General features: G+C 53.0%; 1 non-coding gene across 1 annotated transcript; it reads right to left on the reverse strand.

The window, feature by feature from the left end:
* Window positions 1-10,367: 10,367 nt before the first annotated feature.
* Window positions 10,368-10,449, reverse strand: TRNAS-GCU (transfer RNA serine (anticodon GCU)). The gene has a single exon. It is a non-coding gene; the product is annotated as a tRNA-Ser (tRNA).
* Window positions 10,450-11,074: the final 625 nt, after the last annotated feature.

The following is an 11,074-nucleotide window of genomic DNA, read 5'->3' on the forward strand; positions in this document are numbered from 1 at the left end:
AACAAAAACGGATGTGGGGGAAGTGCTGCTCCCAGGATCAAGAGATTTCTAGCTTGTGTATGGAAACTTGGGGGACTGCTTGTACCATCAGTCAGGGTGAGAAATTGCTAATTCAAATTCTATCCATCTAGTATGTTAGGCTTAGTCTGAGTTTTGGTTATTTGCTAAATAATCTGCTTTGATCTGTTTGTTATCACTTATAATCACTTAATCTATCTTTCTGCAGTTAATAAACTTGTTTGATGCTTTATCTTAACCAGCATATTTTGAGTGAAGTGTCTGGGGAAAATCTCAGCTTGTTGTGCACATCTGTCCCATATCGAAGGGAAGGGGAACTACATTAATGAGCTTGTATTATAGAGATCCCTGTGCACTATAAGAAGGTATCATTCTGGATTTATAATACAGCAAGTGTGCAAGGTTGGGGAGTGGGAAATTGGCTCTTGTCTTCTATCTGTCCTTGAGTGGCTTAGGTAACACACTCAGGTAGCTTAGTTGGCTGCATGGCGCCACCTGCTGCTGTGTTGGGTGATAACAGGGCCTGGAGAGGCTGGCGAAATCTCCAGCAAAGCAGTGTGAGAAGGGCCAGCTCAGCGTGAGGGTTAGAGGACACAGCAGTTCTCAGAAGCTCCAAAAACTGCCTCCTGGGGGTGACAACCCATCACGCCCTACACTACACAAGTCTCAGCAGGTTTGTCACATGCTGTCCCCTCCCTTTCTCCACCTGAGATATTTCCTGCTTCCCACCACCTCTAGCAATTCCCACCCTCTTATGCATTTACTGCTCCTCAACCTCCAAGCAGAGCCCGCCACCCTGATAATCTCTTACCTGAGCCAGCTCCATTGCAGCCATTTCCTTGCCCCTGGGAGGACGAGATGATCTGCAGCGAAACATGGATGTTATTCTCTGGCCTGCCGGGGTGAAAAGGGCAAGGTGTGAGAATTCAGACTAGGCTTTTGTCCATTCCACAAGCTGATTCCCCCCAGCTTTTCCCCTGCTAATGCACATTCTAGGTTCTAGCACACTGTGAAGCACAGAGTGACCTTATTCCAGTACAGGCCTAGCCCCCTCCCACCAGGGTGTAACCCTCTGACACATGGGGAAACCCTCCCAGTAACAGTCTCTCTCTTACACGTATCAAGTTTGCGGACAACACCAAGCTGGGAGGGGTTGTAAGTGCTTTGGAGGATTGGATTAAAATTCAAAATGATCTGGACAAACGGGAGAAATGATCTGAAGTAAATAGGATCAAATTCAGTAGAGACAAGTGCAAAGTACTCCACGTTGGAAGGAACAATCGGAGGCCAGAGAAGAGCAGAAACAAAGGAGTCACTTTGGGGGATTCTCCCTGTCATTGTCCCCAAGGCAGCTGTCTCAGGTTTACAAAGGTGTTTCATGTTCCCGCCTTTGTACAGTCTCTCCTGGGAGTGCCCCTTTCATGGACTGGGCCTAGTTTTAGTTTTTGGTAGTTAACAATCTTGGTTTATTGTTCATCTAACCAGTATGTGTGGATTGAAGTGTGTTGGAAACTCTGTTTGGGATAACAAGCTGGTGCATGTCATTTTCCGCTGATGAAATGACAGACTTCATATGAGCTTGGGTCGTTCAGTAGCGTGCTGGACAGTGCAAGATGCACATTTCTGGGGGAAAGTTGGGCACTTGAGAATTTGCTGGTTTTCTCCTGAGGTGTAATTCATGAGTGGCTGTCTAGCAGCACTCAATACTGTGTAGCTGGGAGTGAGTTACATGCTGGAGACTGTGTGTTAATTGGCCAAGAGGGGCTGTTCTCACGGGAAAACAGTGGAAAAGGCACCCCATGCTGGAGGACTGAGGTACAGCTATTTAACAGTCCAGATTGTACTCTGGGTAACATCACAGACACTCATTATGACAGAGCCTCTTACAACACAGAGAAAGTAAATCCATGTCCCAGAAATCGAAGACTCCAGACAGAGGGCAAGTGTCCCTGGCACTGCTTCTTGCTGACAGAGAGGTTCAGAGACAGTGCGAGAATCCTGGGGAAGCTGGGAACAGGAAGCATGGGCTGGCGGGGTTCGGTGGAGAAAGGGAACAGGAAGGGCAGGGATATTACTGAATCCAGGATCTTAGCAGTACTAGATGACAGGATAGCACATTGTTTTCCAATGGGCTGCACTCAATCCCAACTATACATACAAAATGATGGGGTCTAAATTAGTTGTTTCCACTCAAGAGAGTGATCTTGGAGTCACTGTGGATAGTTCTCTGAAAACATCCACTCAATGTGCAGCAGCAGTGAAAAAAAGTGAACAATGTAGGAAATAATTAAGAAAGTGATAGATATGACAGAATATCTCATAGATCATATTTGTAAAAACAGCAAATAAATCCATGATACACCCACATCTTGAATACTGCATGCACATGTCACCCCATCTCAAAAATAGAAATATTGGAATTGGAAAAGGTTCAGAAAAGGGCAAGAAAAATGATTAGGGGTATGGGACAGTTATGCCAGACCTAACCCCCAGTTTCACTTGAGCAAACAGGAGATATTTGACACTGTGCAATACGGCTCCTGTGCTCTGTTCCCAAAGTGTTCTGCAGCAGAGGAGGGTCTCTGGTATTATGTGTGTCACTGGCCTATTGGGGTGATGCTGAAACAGGACAGGGTACAGATGGCATTGTGGGGGTGGGGTGAACCTTCACTCTTCATTTCCCCTTCCAAGAACAGAAGGGACAGGAACCCTTACCCAGCGAGGTCACAGTCTCATAGTTCTCCTGCATGACATCCCAGTAGAGGGCTCTCTGAGTGGGGTCCAGCAGAGCCCACTCTTCCCTGGTGAAATACATAGCCATCTCCTTGAAGGTCACCAGCCCCTGAAAGAGTAAGAGTCCAACACTAAGGACTTGCTGCCCCACTATTTGTGGCAGAGAAGAGTGAATCAAATGGAAGCTCTGGGTGGATCATAGTCAGGAGAGTCCCACCTCGACCTGGCTCAGAGTATCCAGCAAATGCCAGGGTGAGGGGATGAAGAGAGAGCCCCTTATCTCTCCCAGCATATCCATCACCCCCCTACTAGCCACTGACTGATACAGGAGATGGAGCCCCTAGCAGGGTCCAGGGAGAGCTCGCTGGTAGGATGCCCAACACCCTCCTCATTGTGAGGAGTGGGATATGAAGGGAGAGGCAGCTCCAATAAGCCTGACTCATGGGTGTCCCCTTTATATCTCACAGCAGCTGATGGTTAATGAGGTCAGGCTCCAGCACTAGGAGTCTGGTCAGTTTGACTAGCTCCATGTAGGTGGGTTATTTTCTCTCTTCACAAATTAGGGCATTTCCACCTCCAAACCTCCTGGGTCTGTTCCTAGAATCTAGGCCACTTAGTAAATAACTCCCAGCAGGTCTGCCACACCCTGGCCTCCTCCTTTCCCCACGCTGTGAATTTCCTGCCCCGCTCCAACCTCCAAACCAGACTCTGCAAACCTTCCCACCTCTGGTGTATTTGCTCTCCCTTTCCTCCAGCAGGAACCCACCAGCAACCCCCCGATAATCTCTACCTGGACTGACTCCACTGCAGCCATTTCTCTTCCCTGTCCCACGCCAGGCTGGGATGAGCTGGAGCAAAACATTCTGCAGCCTGTCTGGGGAGAAGGGCAGTTGTGGGCGTTTCAGAACCGGTTTTAGTTAATTTCACATCACAATTCCCCCAGGCCCTTTCCCTGCAGACAGACACCCTAGATTCTGTCATGCTGGGAAATGCTCAATCTGTTTATTACAATTTAGACCTGGCCCCTCCTGCCAGGCTAAGTCCACAGACACATTTTTAACCTCCCTTCTCTCTCCCCTCACCCCTTCTCTGAACACAAGGCTAGAAAAGAGCAGAACCAAAGGAGTCACTGTGGGGGATTCCCTCAGACACTGACCCCACGGCAGCCACACCCCAGCAGGGGGAATATGGAGTCAGGAACTGGCTTTTGCTCTTTCTGATCCTTGTTTTGTTCACTGGAAAGTGGTTCTGCCCCAGGATGCAGCAATACATGTGTCTGGGTGGACTAGAGAGCTGGAAATCTCTCCCCCACATTCATTTCTCCCACTGCCCCTTTCAGCCTCTCCTTCCCCTGTCCTCTCTCCCTGCCCCTCTGGCTGGGACAGTCCCATTCCTGGGGGCTTTGCTCTCCCATGGCTGGATTTCCTCCTGGCAACCGCTAATGGGAGGAGAAATGAGGTGGTGTTGTTTGTGCAGAGTCACTTTCTTGCCAGACCCTAGGACATTCCCTGAGGTCTTTCAGTTACCTGGAGACTCTGGCTCAGAATTTAGTAGTAACAGGGCCCAGGATTGCCCTAGGGTGCTAGGACCAGCTGCAGAAAGTCATCCCCTGGGCCGGGCAGAGAAGAAGCTTTAATTAAGGTCACTTCCCAGCACAGAGCCCCACTGGGGGAGCAGCAGCTGCCAAGCCTGGTCTCCCAGATCACAATGGAGGCTGCAGCATCTGACCCAGGAATCTGAACCCCAATATCCTGAGCAGAGAGGGACGGAGTGTATGAGCAGCTTCCCTCCTTTAGCTCTCTGGGGAGAGCAGCTAATGGGAGCCCCTCCTCACAGGGAGAATGGCTGATCTCATTTGATCCACTGTCCATCTGGAATCACTCCTTGTCTTTCCATACAGTGACTCTGGATTAACAACGGTCTCAATGACACCGGATTTCAGAAAGAATGAGTTCAGAACGCTGTGGAAAAGACCATCGTGTGGCAGTGCTGACTCCCTTCCCACCTCCCTCACCCCCGCAGATATAGGACAAGGACTGGGGGCAAAAATTTTCCAAACGGAACCGAAAGTTCCTGCAGTTTTCAAAAGAGGAGAAAAGTAAATTCTGTGAATTCACACTAACAGTGTTTGCTAAGTGGACAGAAAGTTATCACAGTGACAGGGCACGTGACTGGGGAATGGACTTGGTGACCTGGTGACTAGGAGCCAGGACTCTGGTACAAGTTGACCAGAGAGAAGGATCATGGTTAGCAGCAGCCCCCAGACACCCCCTAGTACCCAGAGCCCAGACCCCCCAGCCAGGGGCCCCAGACACCCCCCAGCCAGGATCCCATCAGATATTCCCTGGGACGCATCCCCCAGAGTCCCTGGCCAGGGACCCCAGATACCCCTCAAAGCTCCACCGGCCAGAGAACCCCCACCACACCATGATTGCCAGGTTGGGAATCCCAAAGGGTTCCCCCCACCAAGAGCCCCCAGCAGCCAGGGACCCCCTCAAGGGACCCCCCCCACTGGGAACTCAGTCCCTCACTGCCTGCCTAGGAACTTCCCCACTCTCCAGAACTATCTACCCTGACATTTGCCTGGGACCCCCTCCTCTGCCCAGTGTGACCCCCTGATGCTTTACAGTGCGACCCATCACTCTGCTTCCCTGGCATGCCCTCACCTAGTGCCAGGGATCCCCTCCCCCAGCTCTGTGCACTGGGCATGGCAACAAAACCAGGAACCAGCGGGGGAAGCACAGACAGAGCCCCTGGCACAGAACCAGGCTCCCTCTAACCCTCTGTCCCGACTCCCCAAGAGACACCCACCCCCACTGTTCTGCAGCCACCAGGCCCCCAGCGATACCCACCTCCAGGACCCATAGCCTCAGGGATGGGCACATCACAACCACCACCCCCGAAAACCCCAAACCTCCACAACCCACCAACCTGACTAGGGTACCCCCTGCCCAGCCACCCAGAGGCCTCCCCCTACCACAATGCCCCTTCAGCTGCAATCTCCCCACACAGACACCTTCCCTGCCCCTGCAAGTGTTACCTCACAGAGTGTGAGAAGTGGCTAGAAAGTTAACACCACCTCCTGCTGGCCAGTCACACAGGCAGAGGGAGCCTGGGGAGTGCTTCTTTAACAGGAGAATGGAAGGCCTGGAGGGCAAGAAAGATCCACGGGCTGTCACTAGCAAATAATGGCCACCATGGATCTACCCCAGAGGCGGCTGCATCTTAGCACATTGGGAAACAACCCATCATATTCAATTAGAAATAACACAACTAGAGAGAAGTGGGGCAAATATTTGGGGTATTTTATATCAATCTTTGACACACGCAGAGAGAACCCTGTCACAAACGACATTTGATAACATGAGAGAAAACCACCAAGATCGGAGGGGATTTGATGTTGCTATTAAATAACTAGTGGAAAAGGGGGACTGTTGGACTGGATTTTATATGACTGTCCAATACATAAATAGAATGTGATGGTCCACCCCGGCCACGGGGCAACCATTCACGTGAGCAGCTCAGAGCCCTTTGAGGAGCTGATTTAAGGGCGGGGGTGGGGAGCTGGAAGGCTCCCTGGACAATGGAAGGGGGCCGCAGGGGAATTGGGAAATGGGGTCTGGGCAGTCTCCATGGGGGATGTGCTCCTCCCTTCCCTTCCCTGCCCTGGCAGAGAACGGGAACCTCATCCCATCCCACTCCAGTGGGAGCCATGTTCTGGGGAATGACCCAGGGCAACAATTTCCCACCCAAACAAGGAGAAATCGCTGCAGATAAAATGGATGGGAAAATCCAACCCCCATCGGAGATATTTTAAATTGACATTTGAGAAGTATGGAGAGAAAAGGGAAAATCAGAGGCAATTAGAGAGCTGATCATTGGGGGGGGGGAGGAGAATCTCCCTGGATTTTATAGCCACGTGTGATAATGAGAGAGAAAAGGGGAAATCTTGAGAGAATGTGTGTGTGGGAGGAAGTGGCAAAAACAGGGACAGGATCCAGTTAACTCACCTCCCTCCCACCCAGGGAATGTCCTGGCTGCACAGAGACAGATCTACCCCCCCACCCCAGTGACCTCCCCCCCCTGCAACTCCGGCTTCTCCTCCCCCTTCGACACCTCCGCCCTCACACCAAAGGGGGGGGGGTCTGCCAGCGGCTGCCCCTAAGCTCAACTCCTGCTCCTCCCTCCAGCCCGGATTGTGCCCTTTAGCCCTCCACGAACCCTGCCTCCAGCTGCCTGACCCCCCCTGCCCATCAATTTCCTGCTCTGCGCCCGCCCCTCCCACGCTGCCTGTTACTCCCCCACCCCGCTCCAGCCCCGCCCCCAGCGCCCGGCGGAACGTTACGGCTGGTCCGGGCAGGGGGAAGGGCAGCGGCTTCAGCAGTTGTTACTGGGCATGCGCAGTGCCCGGGAGTAGCACATTGCTATGGGGAGGGATTTAATACACCGCGCCCCCCCCCGCCTGGCCCGGGGTCCGCCCATCCCCCCCACAGGACGGCCGGGCCCCGGCTCCCCCATCCCAGCGGGGCGGGCGGACGGATCCTCCTGCAGCTCCACTGGGGCCGAGGCGCCTTCAAGGTTTCTCCCAGGCTCCCTGGGGCAGAGTCACTTTCCTGCCCCCCAGCGCCTCTCATTCCCCGGGGGCTCCGGGTCACAATGTCCCACCGCCCTTCCCCCGCCTGCAGCTCCGGCTTCTCCCCTCCCGCCCCCGCCAGCCACACCAAGGGGAATCCCCGGGCCCCAGTCTCTGTCCCCACCTGGATCCCAGCAGGGCCGGGGGCAGATCCTGGCTGCAGCTGAGAACAGCGGCTCCGCTCGGGCTCGGGCAGCTCCAGCGCTGCTGGCAGCACGTGGAGAACCAGGAAGCAGCTGTTCAGCCCGGGCTCTGCGTCACAATGTGCCAGAGCCCCGCCCCCAGGAGCTGCCTTGCCCATGGGCTGTGCCAGAGCCCCGCCCCCAGGAGCTGCTCCGCCCCCGAGCTGAGCCAGAGCCCCACCCCCAGGAGCTGTCCGCACCTGGGATGTGTCAGAGCCCCGCCCCTTGGAATTTCCCCATGTTGGGTCTCTGAGGTTTGTTCTCCTGCCGCCTTCTTCCCAGCACCCCCTGCTCCCTTCCTGTGTCTGCAAACACCCCCCCTCCCCCGGGGCCGGCTGCAGTGCTAGATGAGGCTGACTCCAGTGGCTGAAGTTGCCTCCATCTCTGCTTCACCTGGAGGGGGAGAGACAAAGAGAGGAGATGGTCCCAGGGTGTGAAACCAGAATCAGGGGGCAAGGAAAGAAGGACTGTTTGGAAAGGTGGGTTTTTTGTGGGGGGGGGGTGAGCCAGAGGGATTCAGAAGAAGTTGGGCAGCAGAGGCTCAGGGAAATTGAGGGGAACCTCCTGGGTGTCTCAGTGTTGCCCAGGGTTTGTACAGCACCTTGCATAATATGGGGTCTGATCTCAGTCATGGTCTGTGCAGCACCTGGGAGCCCTGATGTCTGTTTCCTGATCACAGGCTCTGGGAATGGAGAGAGGGAAACCTCAGCACCTGAAGGTAAATTCAGCCCTGTGTGCAACCCCTGCTAGGGTGATCCGACAGCAAATGTGAAAAATTGGGATGGGGGTGGGGTTAATAGGCACCTATATAAGAAAAAGACCCAAAAATCGGGACATCTAGTCATGCTAGTCCCTGCTGTTCTCATAAGGGGTCGGCTTAGAGAGGGTTTGGCTACACTTGCAGCTGTCCAGCGCTGGGAGTTAAAGCTGTCTTCCTACAGCTGTTTAGGGAAAGCGCTGCAGTGTGGACACACTGACAGCTACCTGCACTCTGTCATGGCCACATTTGCAGCACTGTTGGGAGTGGTGCATTATGGGCAGCTATCCCAGCATTCAAGTGGCTGCAATGTGCTTTTCAAAAGAGGAGGGTGGGGTGGAGTGTGACACGGAGCGTGGGGGAGACAGAGCGAGTGGATTTTTGGAGCTGACACTGTGTCAGCTCCCTGCCTGGCAAGTTCAAGCCTCCTCCCCCACCCCTCTCTCATTCACTGAATGCAAATAGCCGCCTTTGTTTTTTTTCTCACAGACCAGATAAGCCGCTGATCCAAAACAGACCCCCCCCCCCGTGCCCACCCGGCTGCTTCTCTCCTCAAGCAAACACCAGCTGTGGGTGTTCCAAAGGGATCCCCCTGCCTCTGCTCATTCACTGCAAACAGTAACTGTGTTTGGTTTTTAGATAAGCAGCTCCAGGAGCCTTCAGCTCACAACAAAGCAAACAGAGGCATCACACCAAAACAAAGAGCGTTATCTCTACTTAAAAGCATTATGGGAAGGTTCTGGAGGTCAGTGACAGCGTAGTAAGATTAATCACTGTTTATACTGGCACCCCAGCGCTGCATCACCAGCTCTATTCTCTTTATTCCTCTGGTCGAGGTGGAGCACATGCAGCACTGTAGCCAGGGAGATACAGCGCTGTATGTGCCTTGCCAGTGTGGACGGGGAGTAAGTTACAGCGCTGTAAAGCCACCACCTGCACTGTAACTCTCCAGTGTAGCCAAGGCCTGAGTTGTAGTAATAATAGCAGCCAAGAATCCGGTGGCACCTTCTAGACTAACAGACGTATTGGAGCATGAGCTGTCGTGGGTGAATACCCACTTCGTCAGATGCAACAATAGTCCCGTATGGGCTAGTGGTCAGGATTCCTGGTTTTCACCCAGGTGGCCTGGGTTCAACTTCTGGTGTGGGAAGAGTGCAGAGCTTTTGCCCAGAGTGGAGGCAGGAAATGAAAGGAACAGGAAGGGATCCTGCCAGCAGTGGAGTTAGACAGTGTAGGGAGGGGACCCCAGAAGTGGGGGTGGGGCAGTGGTTTGGGGGGAGATGAGGGAAGGATCCCAGCAGTGCGGGAAGTTGACAACCTGGAGAGCACAGGCCTGGAATGGGGACCTGGAAGAGTGAATGTGTCCCTCTAAACCCATCAACTGCAGACTAGGCAGGCTTGGAAGGATTGTGTATTTGTTGGTAAATGTCAATTTCTGTGTAAACACACAACCCAATGGCAAAATATTTCCATCAATAATCATCAAAATTGACAGATGGGCAAAGTAAGAAACATGCTGCTTGAGAACTTATCATGTTGTAGGAGCAGCAGTGATCTGTATGCTCTGTATAACCTGTATGCTCAAAAGGTCTGTTAAACTCCCCCAGCTTGTGTCCTTTCCCGCTTTGAATGCCTGTGAAGTGGCTTTCCCACTCTCCTTTGTACCTCCAGTGAATGCCCTTCACCCGGCCCATCTGGCCAGTGGTTCGCTGTGTTACATTCTATTGCACCTCAGGGAGACTGATCTTCATCGCACCGTCCATCGCTGCGCTGTGGGACACTTACCTTAAAGGATCCTGACATCTCCACTGCCAGGCTTGTCCTGGGAGCGTGACACCCTCCCCCATCCCTTCTTTTGAGCTTAGCTATCAAGCTAATAAATGTGCTGCTTTCTGCCAAACTCTGGGGGGGAGGGGCATTATTAGTCCTCTCTAAGCTTACTAACTGACCCAATTTTGGGTAACACAAGCAACATTGTTTGATCTGTTATTGTACCAAATGGGGAGATGGTTGTCTATAAAGGAGAGTGAAGACTAAATGCCTCTGATGAGGATGGGATTTGAACCCATGCAGGCAGAGCATAATGGGGTAGCAGTCCATCACCTTAACCACTCGGTCACCTCATCTGAGCTGTCAAAAAACGGACAGGAGGAGAAATCTAAGGCCGGCAGAGATAGGGACACTAAGGAGTTTTTAAATACTAAGCGTAAGCAGGGTCTGAATGAGCTCCCCTCTCTCACCTAGTGAGGAGCTGGGGAAAGACTTCAGGAACAGACCGTGTTTGCATAGACACACCTACTCTGCCTAGCTATGCAGCATGATGGGGCCGCTTCCCCAAAATGACCAGTTTGGGATGGTCTTGGGTTACAAATGACTTTAGGATTGAGTGGAATGAAATGTTATTCTCCTTCCTGTATGATTGAAGGGCAGCAGAACATACCTAGTCCGTCCTGATGGAGGGGTAGGTGAGTGAGGAATAGCTTTTATTGGACTGCAGAGAAGTGATTGAGGATGTCACCCTAAACCAGTGGTCCCCAAACATTTCACATTGTGCCCTCTTAGCCATGGCTGTGGCCCCTCGGAAGCCACGGTCAAGAACCGGGGCTGGGAGGAGTGGGGCTGTTGCTTGCTGGGGTGAGGGGTGCGGACAGGGGTAAAGGGGTCGACGCCGGGCTGGGAGCCAGAGTCTCAGGCTGAGGGTGGTGTTGGAGAAGAGCTGTGGCAGAGAGGTGCTCCCTCCCTGCCCTCTAT

The sequence above is a fragment of the Gopherus flavomarginatus genome, unplaced genomic scaffold (genome assembly GCF_025201925.1).
Source record: "Gopherus flavomarginatus isolate rGopFla2 unplaced genomic scaffold, rGopFla2.mat.asm mat_scaffold_49_arrow_ctg1, whole genome shotgun sequence".
Taxonomy (NCBI): domain Eukaryota; kingdom Metazoa; phylum Chordata; order Testudines; family Testudinidae; genus Gopherus; species Gopherus flavomarginatus.